Consider the following 23,011-nt stretch of genomic DNA (forward strand, 5'->3'; position numbering starts at 1 on the left):
TAGTCTGTATTTTCTAGCCCCCTTGAAGCTGCAAGGTAGGAAGTAGGGATAAGAACTGAGCTCTGGCCAATAAAAAAGTGATAAAATAAATTTAAATTATTTTCAAGACTCACATCAAAAATTTCTCAGTAATCCTCCATGCACCCCTTCTTCCTCATCTCCTGTATGGGTACAGGAGCCCCATAGTTCATAGAGGATAATGAAGCCACCAGATGGAAAGAATGTCTGTTCATAAAACACATGGAAGACCCCTCATCCAAAAACTGTGACATGAATGAGAAATAAACAGGTATTCTGTTGAACTACTGAAATTCCAAACTTTTGTTTTCCCACAACACTATCTATGGCCTGATGTCTCTCTCTCTCTTTTTTTTTAAATATTTTTGTTATGACAGTACCCAACTGCAATAATAGTCACTGCATCTGTCAGGGTAAGAAGACAGTCCGGATGGCTGGAAATCCATATGTTATGTCATGGCAAAACATTTGATAAGTGGTTGCCCAAGATAACTTGAAAGTCACACGACAGTCTAATAAGCTTCAAATTCTACTTGAAAACATTGAAAACAAGATATTTGTAGGGTATAGTAGGGTTACTGGTTGCATTTAGCAAAATCTTATTTTAGAAAGAGAGAGAGAGGAGCTCAAGAGAGAATTGGCTAGTATGCAAGTAGAAATGTAAAGGAAAATAGAGAATCCAATAACTGAGGTTCCTGCACCATCCCCACTGACATCAGTGAGATTAGATTGTAATAGCTTCTCCTACCATCATCCCTGGCCTGCAGAGGAAAGCCAGCACTGAACTTCTTCATAATGCTGGTGACCCTCTCACCAGACTATTCCTTAAAACCCTAAAGAAGAGTCCATCTTCTGGACCTTCCTATGAAATATAATCATCTGATGTGCTGGACTTATATAGTATTTCCATTCTGGCATCCCCACTTTTCTGAGATTTCCATACCCTTCTTCTACCAACTACTATGACAATTTGGACCATCACTTTTTTTCATGTGTCAAGGAGCATCTTGGACTTCAAGTTCTCTTTTTCCCTTTCATATCTGTCAAGTTTGTCCTCTAAGTTTCAATCTTTCTTTTCAGGATATATATAATCTCTCCAATTTAACCAAGCTATCTATCTTAAGTCCCCCACAAGCAGACAGCGAGACAAAGTGAATGCAAATTTATGTGGTAGTTGATTCTCGGAAGCACAGGCAGGAAATTGGAGAAGTGAAACAAGGAAGGGGACAAAGGCAACACTGGGTTCAATCATGAGCATATGATGTCTGTGGGCACGTGAGGTTCAATCCTGCTGGGTGTTTTGGGCACTCTTTGTAAACATTCCTCATAAATGTCCCACCCAAGGTGAGGAAGACAGGTGTTTCTGCTCCAGTTCCTGTCTATCATTGCTTGTGAGAGCTACTCCCACAAGAGTAATTCACCAGCATTTCCTACCTACTCTGCTTCTACAATCAGGGGGGAAAAAAACTCTGAGAAAGATGCAGGGTCTTGCAGAAAGAAAGGATCATGTATTAGAAAATGGTGGTGTCAACGAGATAGGAGTAGGGCACTGACAGGGTCTGCTATAGCCTACCCTACTCACTGCTCAGATCCCCTCATGATGACAAGAGAGAGAAAGATATTCCAGCCAGGGTGAAGAAGTACAAAGGCCTTAACCTCTATATTAGCTTCTTCCTCACTGGCTGGGCTCCAGTAACTTCTCCACATTCATTCATCATGTAGCTTGGACCATTTCTAGCTTTTCCTTTTCTACTACTGTCCAGGTGCTGACATCTTCTAAAGGCTATAATACTATTCTGCTGAGATGGGCCATTATCTCTGTTGCAAAGAAATTCAAAGGAATATTATGATATGAAAAGAAACCATGAAAATCTGATGAGGCTACTAATTCCACAGAAGCCTTCAGTTTTCATAGAAATACGCAACCCATGTGAAGAAAGTTTTAAGAACTCTCAACTGAAATCCATGTTGAACCTCAGTCTCTTTATTATTAATGTCATTGTTGACTCTGAATTCCTATAGTTTGCTCATTAAATGCTGTTACAGTCTTCCAGAAACATCAAAGATAGAAAACTGCCAAAAGCTTCAGCCAGAACCTACAATTGACATTTTAATGACTAAGTCAAAGGCTGTCAACTCTAGAGGAGGGTCTACATGTCATAATGATTTAAAGACACTGATTTAATACCAATTTCACATTCTTTCTCTTCTTCCAACTCTCAAATGTTGTTTTCCTAAGTATTTCAAGCTCCTACTGATACACTGGCTCCAGGCAGGCTCATCTGTATCCTGTTTTAACTATGCTCTACATGTGAATGGCTTCCAAATCACTAATCTCTGCTTCCCCCTTTCTCTTGTCCCCCAAATCGCTATAACCTCTTCCAGATAGATGCCTCCTCATCATCTCAAATTAATATATGCAAAATGGAATGCCTCCTCTTTCTCAGTATCCTATGCCTTTAATAAATTTTTGTGATTATTATAAGTTTTTATGACAAAGAAAAAAGAAAGGCAGGAGGGAGAAAAATGAAGAAATGTATCTGGGAGAAATAGAACAACACCTATAATACCATATTTCACAGAGAACATTCTTTGGGCCTTTAAAAGCCAATAAACAAACCAAAACTCAGAATTAACAGAAGGATAGATTTAGGAGTTAGACTTTGGAGATCAAAATGTCTTTTTTATTATTGATTTAAAACATAAAGCTAGATTAGAGGACATTGCTTAAGTCTTCAATAAAATGGGCATGCCAACATTTCTTTGAACAGAAATTACCTTCCTGGTTGGAGGAAAATGGTGGATTAGTGGTGACCTTGTGGCTCTCTGTTCCCAGAGTAGGAGGTGAAGAATCTGGACAGCTACACACAAGCAGATCGCTCTCCCATAAGAACAGCATCTTCAATCTGCAGAGAAACAGCATGGGACAAGCTAGAAAGGAAAAAAAAAAAAAAAAGGTGAATTGGAGAACTGACCACAAAGTCTGCAGAGTGCAAGATATACAATAGGGAATAGAGCATGGGACAGCAACACCTGTAGGCCAGCCAGGGCAGTATGATCTGACCCACAGGAGGACGACTCTTCCTCCACCCACCTCCACATCCACTCAGGCAGAGAAGCTCCTGAAGTCAGTGCCAAGTTGTGGCATAGGGTGACAGGCTATGTGGAGAAGAGACAAAAGTGGGAAACATTTTGGAAGAAGCACCAAGTGCTTTTCTTTCTTTCTTTTTTTTTTTTTTTATTGAGACAGAGTCTCACTCTGTTGCCCGGGCTAGAGTGCCGTGGAGTCAGCCTAGCTCACAGCAACCTCAAACTCCTGGGCTTAAGCAATCCTCTTGCCTCAGCCTCCCAAGTAGCTGGGACTGCCGGCATATGCCACCATGCCCAGCTAATTTTTTCTATATATATTTTTAGTTTTCTGGCTAATTTCTTTCTGCTTTTTTAGTAGAGATGGGGTCTCTCTCTTGCTCAGGCTGGTCTCAAACTCCTGACTGCAAACGATCCTCCTGCCTCGGCCTCCCAGAGTGCAAGACTGCAGGCATGAGCCACCGCACCTGGCTGAGGGAAACATTTTGAACTCTCCAGTGCTCTGTGCTAGGTCTGCACTGGGTCGGGGAGGGACTGGTCTGAGTGGACACTTCTCGGGTTTGCAGGAAGGAGTTTGGAGACAGACAGCTCGCCTCTGATGGTCACTGGGACCAGAACAAAGGAGCTGAATGCAGAAAGAGAGGTTCTGCCCCTGGAAACCACCGAAGATTTGGCTGACACAGGATGGGACAGAGAGTACAGGACCCCTTGCTGGACTGATATGAGGCAGTGGGTCAGGGAAGCAGTGGGAACAGCAGTGGCTCCTTGAGACAGCCTGCCAAACACAGCACCCACGGCTCCCCAAGCAGTCACCTCCAATGCTGGCTTTCTGTGGGTGGGCAGCTGCCATTTTGAAGGTCCATAACCTAGAAACACTGTGGTGTGATGCGGTTCTGGGCACCACCGCTTCTCCCACCCAGAAGGACAAGCTCAGGCAATGGTCTCAGTCAATGCCCCTGCCCCTGCCCAGCAGAGCAGGTTCCGCCCTTGGAGGAGTGGTCTGGGCTGAATCACACGGCAGCCTCAGGTGGCACGCCTCACCCGATCTGGCTGCTTGTATTTTGCCCATAAGACAAACCCCACCCTTGGAGGGGCAGAGTAAGGAGAGAAGCCGCTTCCAAGGCTGAGATGCATGGTGGCCTCAGGCAGCATCCCTCCCCCAGCCCCGAGGCTTGACTTTCTCTCTGGTAGGGCAGATACTGCCCTTGGAGAAGGGGAGAAATGAAAGAAGAAGTTTTTGGGGCTGGGACCTGCGGTGGTGTCAGGCAACGCCCCTCCCCCAGCCAGGCAGGCAGACTCCCTCTTGAAGGCAGGGAGAAGAGAAAAAAGTCATTTTCTCTGTGAAACTGGTGTGAATCTGTGGGACCCTGGAATTAAGCAAAAGGAGGCAGACTGTTGATTAGGTCCAGCGGGTTGGTTTTGATCACCTGATAAGAACATAACACTAGGGCTCTCCCTTGGCACCCAGGCCACTGCCAGCTTTGGGGTTTGTGGTCTGGGAAGGAAAATCCTGGCTAAAGTCCTCAGCAATTGTACCAATTGACACTTCCCACCTGGAGCTGTCTCATAAGTGTGGTGAAAGAGCCCTGAACAACATATTAGCAGCTCTCCCCTAGCAGCAGCTCAAGCAACCACAGAAGTATAAGCTCTCTGGATCACAGGTACCTGTTTTCCTTACTCCACCTAAAGTGACAACAGGGCTCAAGTAACCCTTGGGAGTGATAAGACATTTCCCAAAGATGAGGTCACTTATATACCCCATTCAGGGGTTTAGAGCCCAACACGAAAGCATCGGAATACCTTGATAATTGACTCCTCCACACAAACTACAAGCACCAACAGAGAGGGTAACCCCATAGGTCAACACCGTGCCTTCCATCTCAAACTATTTGAGGGCAGCGAAGTCACACACACAAGAGTGATTCACCACCTGGGAGCTTAAGCAAGGGATCCAAACTCACTAATCTCCTTTGGCAAGAGGTGAAGACTACAGGTCAGAGATAACCCAATAAGCTAAAACATCTCTAAGGCAATACAGGGCCAGATTGCATCTCCCAGCACTGTCAAGGAATGTCCCTTTGGGGACTTGGAGATAAGGCCATAAACCAGCTCCCACCCCCCCAGTTCTCAACAAAGTAGCCTGATGAGAAAGAATCAGCAAAAGAACACAGGAAACATGAAAGATCAGAGAGAAAAGTCACCCCCAAAAGAAAACAGTCTATCTCCATCAATAGACACCAGCTTACACAATGTGATTAAACTAACAGAGTAAGAATTCCGAATGTGGATTATAAGAAAACTCAATGGAATTGAAGAGAAAATAGAAACTCAACATAAAGAAGCCACAAGAACAATACAGAAAATAAATGAAAAATTCTCTAAAGAAATTGAAATACTATGGAAAAACCAAACAGAAATTCTGGAAATGAAAGACACATTTAGGGAACTACGAAGCACAGTGGGAAGCCTCAAGAACAGAATGGATCATGCAGAGGAAAGAATCTCAGAGCATGAAGATAATGCCTATGTGTTAAATAAATTGGATGAAGAAAAAGAACACCAAAACAAGAGACAAGACCAAAACATACAAAAAATGTGGGGTTATGTAAAGAAGTCAAATATTAAAATCATAGGCATCCAAGAAAGAAGAAGAAGAAAATACACAGGGGCTGGAAAACTTATTTCATGGAATACTGGAGGAAAATATGCCTGGCCTGGCCAGAAATCTAGATATCCAGATACAAGAAGCACACAGAACTCCTGGGAGACTCAATGTGGAAAGGCAATCACCAATTCATGTAGTTATTAGGCTGACCAAAGTAAACAGCAAAGAAGCAATCCTTCAAGCAGTGAAGCAAAACCAGCAGATAACCTACAAAGGAAAACCTATCAGACTAACTGCAGAGTTCTCAACTGAAATTTTACAAGCCAGAAAAGACTGGGTGCCTATCCTTAATGTTCTAAAACAGAATAATGGCCAACCTAGAATTCTCTACCCAGCAAAACTAAGCTTCATCTATGAAGGATAAATAAAGACCTTCCCAGACAAGCAATCACTGAATGAATTTGTGAAGATTAGAGCAGCCCTACAGAAAGTATTCAGACCTTCATTACACACTGAACAGCATGATAGACACTCTCCAAAGTAAAATTACTCAAGAGCTAAAGTCTAGAACCTGGATTCCACAATGACTCAAGGAGTAAAACAAAACAATAGGAATTCACCCAACAACATGGATGGAAATCTACCCCAAATATCAATCCTCTCAATAAATGTGAATGGGTTGAATTGTCCTCTGAAGAAACATAGACTGGCAGAGTGGATAAAAATCCATATACCTCATATCTGCTGTTTATAAGTAACGCATCTAATCCACAAAGATGATTGCAGGCTCAAAGTCAAGGGATGGAAAACAATCCTTCAGGCAAATGGAACCCAAAAGAAAGCAGGGATAGTTATACTTATTTCAGATAACATAAGCTTTAACATAGCAAAAGTAAGAAAGGACAAAAATGGCCACTATATAATAGTAAAAGGGGAGATCCAACAGGAAGACTTAACAAGTCTTAATATTTATGCATCCAACTCAGGAGTACCCAGATACATAAAACAAACCCTGTCTGATCTAAATAGCATGACAAACAATAACGCCATAGTAGCCAGGGATTTCAACCCCCCACTGAAATAACTGGACAGATCCTCCAAACAGGAAATAAGCAAAGAAATAATGGACTTAAAGAGAACTCTAAAACAAAATGGTCTAACAGACGTCTACAGGACATTCCACTCAAATATAGCCAAATATACATTCTTCTCATCAGCTCATGGAAATTTCTCCAAAATTGATCACATAGTAGGGCACAAACCAGACTTCAACAAATTAAAAAAAAAAAAAAATAGAAATTTTACTGTGTATCTTCTCAGATCATAGTGCTATAAAATTAGAGTTCAATTCCAACAGAAATACTCATCACTTCACAAAGTCATAGAAATTAAACAATCTATTGTTGAATAACTATTGGGTCAAGGAGGAAATACAGAGGGAAATAAAAAAATTCTTCTAAGTAAATGGTAATGGGGACACATGTTATCAAAATCTGTGGGACACAGCAAAAGTATTCTTTGCAGAAGAATTTTAGCTGATAAACATAAAAGAAATGCCAGAATTGGGATGAGGAAATCACCATTTTATAAACCTCAATGAAATAATTGATTCAATCAATGATCAATAATGGATGAAACCAATTAAGACTTGGTGGACACTAATTATGAAGTGCTGTGCTGCTTTGTAATAAATAACCCCAAAATCCAGTAGCTTAAAATAAATAATTTTATTTCTCACTCATGATAAAAGGACCCTTCTATTCAGAATCACCCAGGGATTCATCTTGGAACATTATTCCTTGATTTTGAGGGGGAAAAAAAGCCATATGATTTGCCTATTGGCTCTTAAAAGCTTTCCATCATTTCACCATTTTCCCAATCAGGCCCCAAACTTTAACCAAAATGATCCTACTCATCTCCCTTTTTCTCTACCTCATCGCTCCCACCCCCAAATAATAACGCACAGTCATAGCCCAAACCTACACACATGCTGTAAAAATGCAGAGTTAACACTCCTGGGAAGAAGGCTGTGGGCTGTGGAGATGCTCTCTGAAGATCTACAGTATCCTTTTTGCTTTCCCACACCCCCAATTCTACAACTTTTGTCCTTCATAAGAAGCTCTTCGCTTTTCTCAGCAAAGTGCAGAATGGGTTGTCTTGAAACACTTACCCCCCTCCCTGTCTGCTGGGCAGGGTGTGCAAACTATGCAGCTTGAACGGCTTTAAAGCACTTGGGCTGCTGCAGGGCACAGAAACCACACCGGCTCTTCAAAGGACATCTTCTCAAGCCACCTCTACCGTGTCAAGACAAGTAGAATTCCTTCCCTCCCCACTTGAAACCCACAGTCGGATGTGACAGGGGCTGGTACTCAGGAGAGTGAATTCTTGTCATCATTTTTTGTATCCTCCTCTGAGGGGAAGGAATGCCACGCCAGCCTTTCCTCATAGAAGGCTATGACAACCTGTGGGCACTTGACACTGGCTTGACATTGGCAGAGACAAGGTCAGCCTTATCAGAGCCTTTCCGTTTCATCAGGAACGTGAGCTCTCCACTGGCATTTGCAGCTCCAATCATCCGCTCCAGCTCCAAACCCTTCTCTGAGTCTTCTTTCTAATTCGGTTTTCTCTCCTCTCCCTTATCTTCCCAAGCAGAATCAGCTTTGCGCTTGGGCCGGCCTGGAAGTGGCACCTGGGTGAGCAACAAGCCAGATGGCCACGGTGGAGCCTCACTGAAGCAGCGCACACAGCCCGCCCCTCTCAATCTTTTTTTTTTTTTTTTTGACAGGGTCTCACTATGTTGCCCATGCTGTTCTCAAACTCCTGGGCTCAAGCGATCCTCCTGCCTCAGCCTCCCAAGTAGCTGGGGCTACATGTGCGCCACCACGCCTGGCCACTCTCTGTGTGCAGCCTCATCCAGACACTCCCAGTGCTCGCCTCCCGCATGCCCCAATTTTAAAGGGTCCAAAATGTTAATAATGTGCACAGGGTTATCAAGCACTGTCCCCATCCTACCCAGCTGAGGAAACCTGGATTCCCAGCCCCTCACGGGGTTCATTCCAGAACCAGTTCCTAATATCGCCAGAGACTGCAGCAGACACTCAGTGGTACTTGAGAGGAAAACATAGACAGCGATGTTCTCTTTTAGCTGCCACTATGACAGCTTGATGCCATGACATGGGAACCTGATGAGCAATTTCCCCTACTGATTTAAAAGGTTAACCTTGGCATTGTGCATTTCCCACACCTGGAGGGGGAAACCTGCCCGTGCACCTTGTCTCTCTCTCAGAGACTGGCATGCAAATAGTCTTCCCTTCATATATTTAGAAACTTCCTTTGAGTAAGACCCAGTTATCTCACCTGAAGTGACTTTTCACTTCCATTCGGCACATTCAAAAACTCTTGCCTCATCCCTTCGATTCCAGAAATAAAGGAATCAAATGGGAGCAGGGAATGGAGTGAAGGTTCCGTCTGGCGGCAGAGACTCTTGGGTATCCTGTGCGTGGCATTTTTCCCTCCTGTGCCACAGGCCTGGTGAGGCACTGATGAGCACTGGGAGACCCTCTTACTAGTGAGCATCTGATCCTACTCATCATATTTGTTTCCACTGGAAAATGACGTTTGTTCTGTGAATTCCTACAGCTGATACTGCCCCTACAGGACTGGTGAGGACTAACACTGCTGGCGTGTGCTGCTTGGTCTTTTTCCTCAGTTACTGAGTGTTCCAGGCCTTGAGCAGCTGTGATCACTGAGGATGGCTCAGCTGAGTTTGTCGTTGTTTGGTTTTTACCTCTCTGCGTTTCCCAGTTATGAGTGTCTCCTTTGCTTTTATGTTATATTTGTTTAGCCAAACTTCTACTTTTCTAAAATGCCTTTTTTAGATTTTGCTTTTCAGGGTAAAAGAAGAAATAAATAGGTTCAGATTCTGCCTGATTTAACTTTCTGGTTTGAAAAGTAAATGCACCCAACAAACCAACATGTAACCCTAGCTGAGACTTGAGCTATTATTAAGTACCCCTGCAAATCTAATTATCTTGACTCTGCCTTTCTGTACAGTTGGAATGCTATACATTTCTTGAGAATAGTCCCTCAGGAAAGTGGCAATAGCTGCATCCCACCTGTGATTAATGCATGGCTTTGAAACCCACCAGGAATTCTTTGAGTATTTTCCTCCAGTTTTCCTGGTTATCGCTTCTAAATCTCCACATGTGCAACTATTTCATATAGCTATCCAAAGCTTACAGGGGTAGTTGTCCAATTTCTCTTCCTATAGACTCCCTGCTTAATAGATTTCTGTATTTCTGGACCCCTTTTAGATTTCTGGATTGTGACACCCTATGGAACAAACAGTACTCATTATAATTATGCCCCACTTTCGCTGATTGGTTTTTCAACCACACTCCATCTGATCTAGTGAAAAACTAAAATATCTATCTAATATCCTCTTAATGAGCAGTTAGAGTAAATCTTTTTCCTTTTTTAGCTTATGTCATTTCATCTTTAAGTTCTCATTTCCCTATCTATCAAGTCTATCCTCTAAGGTTTAAAATTTTTTCTAAGGGAATACTGCATTTCCCCAGTTTAACCAAGCTGTTTTATATTCCCTCAGCAATAGACCCTGCGATTAGGCGAGTGCAGTTTATTTGGCAGATGGTCCCAGGAAGCACCAGCAGCAGAGTGGGGGATGAGAGAGGAAAGAGGAGGGAGACAGCACAGGGTTCAGTCATGAGCAGGTGGCCTCTGTGGGCAACTGGGGCTCAATCTGATGGGTACCTTGGATTATCTTTGTAAATAGACCCCAGAGTTGTCCCACCCAAGATCGAAGAGAGCGAGAATTTATCTTCCAACTCCTGTACCTCATTGGTTGAGAGCTACTCCACAGTCCTTGTAATTACTTTTGTTCTAGTCCCTTACAAGCTCTAGAGATATTGGATAAGTCAATGCCTTACCATCTGCTGTGTCCATTCCCAAGATTTCCACAGGTGAGAGTTTTAGTCATAGTGATGCTATTGCATGCCAGATGTTTTCACCACCCCAGTTACCACCAGCAATGAGGTGCTTCTTGCTATTTGGTCAGTGATTATTCCAATTCCAGAGTCCCACCCTGAGGTTCTGCTTTGTAAGCATATACCTTAGAACCATTGTCTTTAGTTGAGCTACTCTTGAAATAAAACTGGATATGAGGATTTGAGTGAAATTCTTTTGTTTGGGAAATGATACCAGGAAGCACTAATAAGAGAACAGTGAAATGAGACAAGGAAAGCAATGAAGCCAATATAGTGTGTGTTAATGAGGAAGTTACAGATGTGGGCTCCATCCCACTAGAACATCTTAGAGTTTGTGTATGCCTCAGAGTGATTTCATCAGCAAAGAAGCTTGTGGTTTAGACACCACCTCCTATCTGTCCTTGGTTGAAGACTGCCCCGGGGGTATTATTTCCTGGTACTTCTGCCTTTTTCTGGGCAAGGGCTAAGCATATGCCTTAGTCAGTCTGGGCTGCTACAGCAAAATATCCTAAATGGGGGCACTTATAAACAACACAAATTTATTTCTCACAGTTCTGGAAGCTGAGAAGTCCAAAATCAAGGCACCAGGAGATTTAGTGTCTGTATCAGTGCAGTAAAGGCCCCCTTCCCGGTCCACAGAGAGTTGTCTTCTCAGCCTCATATGACATAGGGCAAGGGAGCTCTCCAAGGTCCTTTATAAGGGCACTAATCCCATTCATGAGGGACTCTGCCATCATGACCTAATCTCCTACCAAAGATCCCACTTCCAAATACCATTACATGGGAGATTAGGGTTTCAATATATGGATTTGGGGGAAGACATAAATATTCATTCTATGGCAGCATGTGACCAGAGGATATCCTCAAAGAGAGCATTGCAGGGGCCTGCAGTAAGAAGCTACAGAAATGTACAGAAATGGCTAGTATTTCAAAGATAAGGATAGGCACCAATGTTTGACATACAGTCTGCCTTTATTTTGTTTCCATGTGTCCACTTTTACTGTTGTGATAGTAAAACTGAAATATGTTTTTCAATTCAATCTGGTCACTCGTGAGTCCCTAAACAAAGCTGATTCCTGAGCATGCACTATTCCAGGCACAAGCCTTTTTAAATTGTCAATTTAGATTTGAACTTGCAACTACTTTATTTTATTATTTTTTAACCAAAAAGTTGACATATTTTCTTTAAAATAATAGTACTACCCATTTTTTTAAATCTGTTTATGAAATACACCCATTTCCTCTGGGCAAAGCTACAATTAGGATCTCTGAAATCTAAAGCAGTGATTAGAGAGAATTAATTAACTATGGTCAGATCCAACTGGAAGCCAAATAGTAGAGTGTGACTCTTGAACTTGTTAGCAAGTCCCTCCAGACCCATCCTTGGCCCTGAATGCAGGTAATGAAATTTGAGCAAGCTAGGTTAGCACTGACTAGCTGGGCCTAGAACCAGCAATTTAAACAAGAGTGCTATAAGATCCTTATATATATTACACATGTCGATTTCAAGTTATATTTCTGGATATGGAAATTTTGTGTCAAAGGCATATCCTTTAAGTTGTCTAAATATCTTTAAGAAAAGTTATTCCAATTTAGACTCCAACCAAGAGCATGAAAAAGGGGCAGTTTCTATGAACTCTCTCCAATACTGAGCATTTTGATGTCCTCTTTACCTTTGACAAGATAGAGACATACTATCTCATTTAAACTTTATTCCAGTGATTTTGTGTAGTTTTAAAATGTTATTGTTCATTTGCATTGTGTGTGTGTGAATTGGTGGGAGGTCTCTGTATATTAGACTATCAACTGTCTTCTTATAGATATTTTCTAACATTTTCTATTTACCTTTCAAATTTCTTTATATTATGGCATACCAAAGACATACAATAATAGTCAAATCTATCCATTTTAAAATAATTTTTCAAATTATTGCATGTTTGAAACTACTTTATTTTTCCCATTGCTTTTAAGTTCAAAAGTCATTCCCCATCTCTATATTAGAAATATATACTTAGGTTTCTTCTAAATTTTAATGCCTTTTCTTAATATTTAAAATTTTCATATTTATAGAATTTATTTAATACATGATATGCTATTTTTTAATTGTTAATTGATCTTAAGACACTAGTTGACTCCTTCTTTTTCCCAGTTGCCTACAGTGTATTTTAAAATAAAGTCAAACATATGCACACAAGGATACCTTTGTAGGTTTCTTTACTGCCCTATTCATCTCTAAATCCCTATGCTAATATCACATTGTTTTGTTAAATATCTGAGATATCAAATACCCCCACACTTAAATCCATTTATAAAATTTTATTATCTGTACTTATTTGCTTCTTCTTCAAATGAACTTCAAGATTTTATTAGCTATTCTTACTTGTTTATTCTTCAGGAGAACTTTAAAATCTTTGCCAAGTTTCAAAATTATCCTGAAATCTAATGGCATTTTTAAAGGCATTCCAATATAAATTAATCTAGAAATTGATTTTTAAAATATATCTACGCTTTCCTTTCAGGAATGTGGTATATGGTATCATTTAGTCACTTCTACTTTTCATGTCCCATAGTAGTTTATTTTTTTCAAATAGGTCTTGCTTATAGATTATGAAGGAGTACATATAGACAGCCAATGCACAAAAGAAAATTTAGAAAATATAAATAAATCCACACACATTACACAATATACACACACCTACATGATGATAAAGATTCGCTTTGTCACCTGAGATGTCTTTTTTGTACTACTTGCTAGTCATTGCTGGTATATTTGTAACCAGTTTTAATAGTAATGGTCTAAAACAGATGACATACTGAAAGGGATAACTGGTAAGAATTTGTGAAAAGTCTATTGAGAGAGGAAAGAACAGAATTAGGGATCCAAAAGGGGTGATGAAGCACCAGGGACCGGTGACAACGAGAAAACATTGCCTTGACTAGCCTGAAAGAGCAGGGAAGGATGTTGAGTGGTTTCCAGAAACCCGATGTCCAGAATGCAAAGGAGAGCTGTACCTATGGGGGAAGACAGCCTGAACTAAGCCATGGTCTGACAGGAAGTAGACAGCAAATAAACGTCATGATTTCTGTTTCTACACTTTACTCTCCAACTGATGCCTCCCACGGGCTGAATCCAACCAAAAGAAAAAGAGCAGAGGAAGCCAGGTAATAGACTATTTTGAAGAAGTCAATCTCTCCACCAGGAAAAAAAAGTGCAGAAAATGACAAAGAAAGGCTCTCAAGATAAAGGGATAGACAAAGTATGGCTTTTAAATAGGATAGAAACCTATGTATTTGTAAAGAGATAAAAAGATTTACATAGGTTGACAAAAATAAAGACTGAAAATTAAGCGAATAAAAACAGATTAAATATCTGCAAGCTTTGCAACAACTCTTAAAAAAAAAAAAAGAAAAAAAACAGATTAAAAAATACAAGTTCCATATGATTCAATTCGTGTATATTTTGGAAACAGAGGAAGCAACAATATATATTTTATGCATATAAACCTACTTATTAAAAGTAATATGAAAATGTGAAAAACATAGAAAGGAAACACATGCATTAATTTCAGGTTGACGGTTACCTCTGGGAACGAGGAAAGTAAACACTATATAGATGAGAGGTTTATTCTTTCATTTTATTTTGTTTAATTAGAAAAGAAATTTGATGCCTTTTAAGCTCTTGATGGTGAGTACATGAATTTCTATTATACTTTTCTGTGTACTTTTCTGTATTTTTAAATATTTCATAATTAACTCTATATAAAAAGCCGACGTGAGAAGGAAGGAGGGAAAGAGTAGTCTGGCCCATTGGAGAAGGCAGCTCCATGTTTTCTCACATATACAAACCACGAGCTCTGAGTCAAGACACACAAATTGGAGAGGCCAAAGGTGTCTTCCTGCATCCATTCTCCCAGCAGCCTCTGCTCCAAGCCATGCAGGGATGCATCTTTCTCACTCCAGCGCCATCTGCCTCAGTGTCAATGGGACTTGCAACCAGACTCTGGCATTAGGCTTTCTCTAATCCTTAATTTTAAGTGGTGTTGTCAGTCTTCCTTCTTTATGGGGACTTGATGGGTATTTCTGAAAGGAATCCAAGATAACCCACATTAGCTGCTGGTATCCAGGCAACATTTTAAACTGGAGCTTACAATAATGAATTGGCTTAAGTGAATCTGTTTGTGTTAAGGTTCTTAAGATATCACACTGTGATTTATCTGTTTTCTGTTCTCTTCCCTCACAGTCTGTCAGTTTTTCTGGGGCGGAAAACATTTTTCCTTATTTAGGAAATAAGGCTTTGAGGCTTCAACACCTGGCACAGTGCCTGACATCAATCAAGGCAAACACCTGTGTTCAAAATGTAGTGAAAATTTAGAAGTATAGAGAATCCAATAGTAAAAAGAACAAACTCAAAAGAAGGAGACCATAGGAAAAGGATTTTGGAAAATAATCTATCTTATAATGAAACACGGTTACTGCACATTAGGACAATTTTGATAATACATGTTTTTCTGAATACAGATTAATTATAAGGTGTATTAGTCTGTAATATATGCATGTATATAGTTTATATTATTAGGTCATTAAATATGAAATGTCAATTTCAAGTCAAAAGGGTAGTTTATTATATCTCAAACAAGAAGCAGTACAATTAATCAATGTATGTGCCTAAACTATCAACACAGTTTTGCTACCTTGTTTATGCCAGCAGTGAAGAAGCCTGAAGAGTGAGTGGTGAGTGGTAATGAAATCAAGAAAGGCATTATCCACAACCTGTTGAGAATTGAATATTTTTCCTTGCAAGAAGTGGTCCAAAGCCTGGATGAAGTGGTAATTAGTTGGTACAAGGTTTAGTGAATATGATGGATGACAGTTTCCAAGTCCAGCCTCTGTAGTTTGAGCAACATTGTCTGCGTGACACATAGTTAAGCATTGTCTTGCAAGAGGATTTTCCTGTCTCTGTTGACCAATCTTGGCTGCTTAATCCCAAGTATCCTTATCATTTCATCTAGCTGGTTGTGGTAGACGTCCACTGTAATTGATTGACCAGGTTTCACGAAGATGTAGTGGATAACACCAGAGCTGGACCACCAAACAGACTCTCCATTAGCTTTTTTTGATGAATATTTGGTTTTGACTGTGTTTCAGCACTTCATCTTTATCCAACCATTGTGCTGAATGCTTGTGATTGTCAAAAATAATCAATTTTTCATCACTCATAACAATAAAATGTAGAAATGATTTGCCTTTATGTCGTGATGGCAAAGAAAGGCAAGATTCAAGACTAATTCTCGCCTGATGCTCATTTAATTCATGTGGAACCAATCTATCCAGCTTCTTTACCTTGCAAATTTGTTTCAAATGGTCCAATATTTTTGTAATAGTAACATCAAACATTGCTGCTAATTCACTCATAGGTCAAGATGGGTTCACTTCCACTACAGCTTTCAGTTCATCATTATCCACGTTGATCTCAGCTCACCAACATGACTCATTTTCAAGATTAAAATCACCAGAATGGAACTTTCTCAAACCATCAGCATTCTGTGTGTTCATTAGCCACATCCCTTCCCAAACACTTCATTGATATTTTGAGCTGCTTTGCACTGCATTGGTTCCACGGTGGAACTCATATTCGAAAATAACCTGAATTTTTTACTTATCCACGATTTCATAAAACTGTTCTAAAAAAATTTGAAAGGGAATCATAAGCCAAACCATAAGTCTGAAAGAAGGCAGATTTACCTTCAGAATAAAAACAAAACAAAAAGTGTCAAAGCATAAGGTCAGAGATATCAACTGTCAAACTTAGTACTTAAGGAAATTGAACATTTCATGCTAATAATATATGGCGCGTTTTAGACAGAGTATACTATGTCCACTGATGTAATCTTTCCTACTGAAGGCCTCCTAGCTATTGACTTTTTATTACTTTTAATTTGTTTCAGTTTCCTTACTTTCCCAAATTTCAAACTGACAGAATAGTTGATGAAACAATGCAATGAGCACCTATATAATCTTTACCAAGATAAAGACCCTCTATAGCTGCTTTTCCCCTGTCTAGGATTCAATCAGGGATTATGCCTTGCATTTGATTGTCAAGTCTCCTTAGCTTTCAACCAAGAAGTCACGCACACACACGCTTTTTTTATGCTTCATGACATTGGCCATTTTGAAGAGTTCAGGTAATTTGTCTTATAAAATATATTTTAATCTAGATTTGTCTAATGGCTTCCTCACATTTAGATGCAGGTTATAAACGTCTGGCAAAAATACAACTTAGGTGATTGTGTGTGTCTCAAAAAATGTTTGTATCATCACAAGAAATATATAATGTCAGTTTGTGCCAATGTTAGTGATACTAAATTTGATCACTCATTTAAGGTAGTGTCACCAAATCACTCCAGTGAAGGTACTATTTTCTCTTTGTAATTAAATAATCTATGGAGTAATGTTTTGAGACTCTGAATATCCTGTTAAAGCATTGAATTTAGTGTCCATTGATGAATCTTCCTTGAATCAATTATTACATATGTGTTGCAAAATAATGATTTTTTAATTCTATCACATAGTCTGCATTTATTAACTAATATCCTTCTGTAAAAAAGAATTTTCCCTCTACATCCAAACCTTCATTTTATAAGTGTATACTCACAGATTCCATCTGTTTCAACATATTTTAATCCATTACCATTATTATGATTTTGGTGCTCAAAATGTCTCACATTTAGCCAATGAGTGCTCCTCCAAAATAGCTTCTGAATCATTTTAATGCATTCCTATCAATTGTTGAACATGTCTTTGCTTTCTGTGCCAACAACATATGACAGTATTTCCTTTTACTTTCCCTTCTCCAGACCTGGAAACAACCTTTATTCTCAGGCCCCTGATGCCTTGTACTGAGGTTAACACTGATTAATAGATCTCAAGACCCGTACAATAGATGTGTTCATTGCTACTGAGCTGTAGCCCAAATAGTCTCTAACCCAACTCCACTACCTGCACCCTACTCCACAGCCACAACCTCCAGCTGGTCTTCTGGCAGGCAATTTGGTGTCCCTTCAACCACTTCTTCACACAACAGTCTGAGTGATCTTTCCAAATCCAAATCTGTTCATGCCCCACCCAGGGCACAGGTATGCATGTGCAAGCACATACATTCACACAGTTCATGACACACTTAAAACCATTCAGTGCTTGCCCTTTTGTTGTAAGATAAACACCAAAACCCTAGCATGACCAAAAAGCTGTCTGGGGCCATGGCCTGTCCTTCCTGCACCCTAGTCACAATCTGACCACTTGACCCCAGCTCCCTGTGCTATATCAGCACTGGCCTCTTTTCTACACATGTCATGCTTTTCCTTGCCCCAGGCTGCTGCGGGTTCTGCTCTCTCTGCCTGAAATACCATTCACCTGGTATGTCAGATAGCCAAGGTGGTTCAGCTCCCATTCCCATGCATGGCAAATTTCTATTATTTAAGCTGCCCAGTCTGTGGGACATTGTTACAGCAGTCTTAGTAAATTAATACATTCCTTTTTTTCCCTTTTTAATTCATTAGCATATAGCACAGAGAAAATATACCATAGACATCGATAAATATTTTTTCATGTGAATTGAATTAATTACCATGTGTTTGACTTCCCAGTAAGGATGCAAAAACTTTGGCTTTAGAGTCAAAACTGAGTTAACATTTCTACCACCTTACTGGCTGAGTGTGATTGAGAAAGAAAGCAAATCTTAGGTTAAAAATGGGGATAATAATCATTTAATTCCTGGGAGTATTTTGATAATTGAATTATAATGTATGGAAAGTACTCAACATAATACCTGAAAAATAATAAGCACTCAATAAATATTACCTACTATTGCTGCCATAATTATTTTATTGTATGTGTGATAAAAATATGGTGTGGCAGAATGGAGAAATATATAGAAGTACATTTTAGTGATCCAGTGTAGGGTAGATAATTTATGATATATTGTACATTTTCTTCAACAGCTTAATATAAATGAACTGAATGACATACTAAGCCCTGCCAAGGAAGGATGTCTTTGCTCACTGTGTACTAAAATGCTTTAGGGGATTATTCCCACTTTTTAGCTCTCACAACCAAGATTCATTACCAAGAGACATGTCCACAGGATGAGATAAGCCCAATTGCCCAGGAAATTCCCCAAATTAATAGGCTATTAAGTTTTAGCTTCAGACTGAGTTTCAGCCAGGAATAAGGCTTCTAAAAGACTGAAACCATTCTAAATGACATTTTTACCAGGACAGAGCTGAATTGGAGGAAAGTAGATCTAAGCACCTGAATAATATTGTTACTCCTTTCTAGAAAATGATATTCTCACTTTGGGTCACTTTCGTGTTTGAGGGAAAATTTTTATATGGAGTAAAAGCAATGAAATACATGTGTTAGGGGTGAGAAAATTCAATCTAGAAGAAGATACTAAGGGCTGTTGTTTTTATTAAACACACACATATACACAGTAAATTAGGGCCCCTTCTCTCCTCTCTGAGATAACAAGGGAAATGTAGACTATTTTAGGTCACAGGTGAAATCAATAAACTTTACTTAAGCAAAGACGAAACAGAGGGAAGTAAAAAGAGGAGGAATAGGCCAACTGTAAACTGAGGTAATGAAGCTGAGATACACTGGCTTCAGCCATCCCTGGGACAAGCTGGGACTGACATTTCAAATTAAGAAGTACAATCCTCCATCTTGGTTTGAGGAAGCAGACATTAGCAACTGGTTATCTCTTTTCCTTTATCTTTTAAGGATGGAGTAGAATATTTCTGTGTCCCTGTAGCTAAGTATTCTTATAATTATTCAAGAAAATGCTCTAAATTTCATTAGGATCATATCAATTCCTATACTATTCTCACAACATCCCGAGAGGGTCTGCTCTACTTGCAATACTGCAAACCAAAATTATTCTGACTCCTGGAAATAAGATACCTCCCCATCTCCAGCCACTCTTCCAGTCTCTACAATCCAACAGGTACAAAATCTGCAGAGGAAGTCAAGATTAGGAAATACCTAAATGCCTGGATGCCCTTTCCCACCGAGCAGGATAAAGCATCAACTTCTGTGAGCATGCCAAATCCCAAATTATTTTACTCTCAAGACTGATAGATCCTACCCCCAAATTGCCCCCATGATTTCTATCCTCAACTAAGACAACTTAGCCATTCCCCCCTGTAATTCATGAGACATTTACTCCCAGATGAAGTGCCATTACCTCTTCCTCCATATTTCCAATCATTTCCCTCTGAAATTTAGGAGATTACTAAATAAAATGAAAGAGATCCTCAGGGACATTTCTACTGGTGAATTTATTACATTTTACTTGTTATATTCAGAGAAGGATACTCTGTCATTAAAAATAAACGAACTATGGCTACCATTTTAAAAATAAACACAGCTTTGCATCTGCATAGATGTGCCCCTTGATAAAGATGTCTGTTCATTTTCTGTTAATAACTCCACGTCCTATGACTGGTTTCTGAGAAAATGCTGTAGTACAAACACCAGGTGGATCAACGGGCCTGCTGATGCTATCAGAGGAATAAACCAGTCATAATCCTTCCCATTAAACTTTAGGCAATCACAATACCCACCACTGATGATGATGATGAAAGAAAAACATTTTCCTAGAGAAGCAAAAAACCATTTATGGGAATGTTTGAGTTGCTGTTCAGTAAACACAGACACTTGAGAAGAGTCAGCCATAAACTGAAAAGTTTGAGTATGAGGGAGTGGGTGGAAAGGACAGCTAGCAGCACAAGGTTTTTATGACCTAAGGATAACAGTTTGTACATATTGTGTCTATTATCATAAATATTTCTACAGTCCATTGAGGCAATGGTCTCTTTTCGGACAATGAACACTGATTTGTAGATAGTTAATGCCTCAGCTTATAATAGCTATATTTGTGCATTTAATTTATTGCATTTTCTTTGATGGTCAAATTGTTTAATCATTAAAAATTAAATTCATTGGTTATAGCAGATATTTTTACTGTTCCATATCTCATCCCTACAGCCCATCTCTAATTCTAGCTGCAGTTGGGATGGGCCTTGTCTATGCCAGCTGCCAACATCCCATCTTGAGCATGTTCATTTTGTCTCTGCTTTTCTACATTTTCAAGGCCAGGGAGCAGGGGAGTTAAAGGACCAACACAGGCTCAATCAGCAAGAGATGGGAGGCTGGTGGATAAGTGCCCCAACCTGTTTAGATGGACAGTCCTGGGAGACCTTAAAGGGTCTTAAAGGGTGCTTAAAGGATGCTTCTTAAAGGGTCTTGCAAAATTGTGCCACTAGAGCTATAACTTCAGTGACTCATCGTAATATTGGCTCTTTCTCTTCTCCTAACTCATTCTGTCTTAGCTTCTTCACCACTGGTTCCTGGATTCCCCTCCCAATTAAAGTACCTGCTCTCAACTTCTAATCTCAGCCTCTGCTTTCAGGAGAACCCAAAGACATGAAATACCTTAAAATCTAGAACTATCTAGACAGTGGAAATCTAGACAGTGAAAAGGCAGAAACCTGGAAATAAAGGCAGTGAGAGCAACTTGGAAAAATTACCATCTAGTCATAAAACAATATCCATTTAGTGCTTACTAAGTGCCATGCCCTGTTCCAAGCCCTGGAGACACTGCTTCAGGAACCAGACAGTAAAAATAGTCATATACTGCCAGGCTTGGTAGCACCTGTAGTCCCAGCTACTTGGGAGGCTGAGGCAGGAGAATCACTTGAGCCCAGGAGTTAGAGACCAGCCTGAACAACATCGTGAGACTCTATCTCTATCAAAAAAGAAAAAAAGTCACTTATTGAGTTAATGTTTGTAAAGCACTTAAGACTGTGCCTAATATATATTAAGTGCTATGTATCTATTAAATGAATAGAAAATAAATATATTAAATCCTAAGTGTCTACTGATTATTACTCAAAGTTTAAGACATCTCTCAGCCTTTTAACAAACTCTGATATTTTTAAACTTTTTATTTTATATAATTATAAATTCAATGAAAAGAGGTTGGTTCATGGGTACAAATATAGAATTAGACAGAAGGAATAAGGTCTAGCTTGATAGCACAGTAGGGTGACTATAGTTTACAATTGATCATATGTTTCACAATAGCTAGAAGGGGAGATTTGAAATGTTTCCAACACAAAGAAATGATAAGTCTTTGAGGAAATGGATATACTAAATGCTCTGATTTGATCATGACACATTGCATACATGTATCCGGTGGGAGGAGGGAGGACAGGATCGATAAATTCACACCTAATAGGTGGAGTGCCCACTGTGTGGGGGATGGACATGCTTGTAGCTGTGACTTGGGCAGTGCAAAGGCAATATAGGGAACCAAAGCATTTTTACCACTCTAAAATTCTAAAATAAAAAATGGAAAAAAAAATCGCATGTACTCCCAAAATATGCACAATTATTAGGTATCAAAAAAAGAAATAACAGAGAGATCCCATGGACCCTTTATAACTGTAATTCTACTGCCTGGTGCCTTTCTTTATTTTTTCCTGCCTGGAACTTAGGGTCCAATGCTTTTTGGTTTTTAATTGAGGTGAAATTCATGTAACATAAAATTAACTGTTTTAAAATGCACAGTTTCTGTTCATTGCATCTGTGAATAGGTCCTACTTTCTTGTTTCTTTGCATACTTCACAATTTTTGTCGAAAGCTGACTATTTGGAACATTATAATATGGTAATTCTGGAAATCGGATTCTTTTCCCCTCATCAGCTTTCTTATTTTATTTTAGCTTGCTGTGTGTTGTAGTTGTTTGTTTCTTTAGTTACTTTTCTAAACTATTTTTGTAAAGTCTGTGTTCTTTGTTGAGTGCAGCCTCTGAAGTCTTTGTCCCTTTGGCTAGTATTGACAGATTGCCTTCAATGCCTGGAGCCAAAAGAGAAAAGAAAAAAAACACATTCCCAGTCTTTGCAAATTGGCTTTGGGTTGGGGAACCCTTTCAATACTTAGCCAGGCTATTTACAACTCTGCATTAGCCCACACTTTGTGCTTGCACTGAGCATACATCCTGCCCTGGGCATGCATGTGGCATTCTAAATTACCCCATATATGTAGGCACTTTTCAATACCCTAATTTACCAAAGAAACTCTCTCCCTGGCTTTTCCTCCCAGGCTGTTAGACTGTCTATTTTTTGCCTCAACTGTAATCTTTTGCCCCAGGCAGCAGTTCATTTGCCTAACAATGTTTTTAAGGAATGCCCTGCCTGGGCACCTTTCCACCCTTGGGGAGTTTCCGAGTGAGATGCAA

This window comes from Microcebus murinus, chromosome 4, assembly GCF_040939455.1.
Source record: "Microcebus murinus isolate Inina chromosome 4, M.murinus_Inina_mat1.0, whole genome shotgun sequence".
Classification (NCBI taxonomy): domain Eukaryota; kingdom Metazoa; phylum Chordata; class Mammalia; order Primates; family Cheirogaleidae; genus Microcebus; species Microcebus murinus.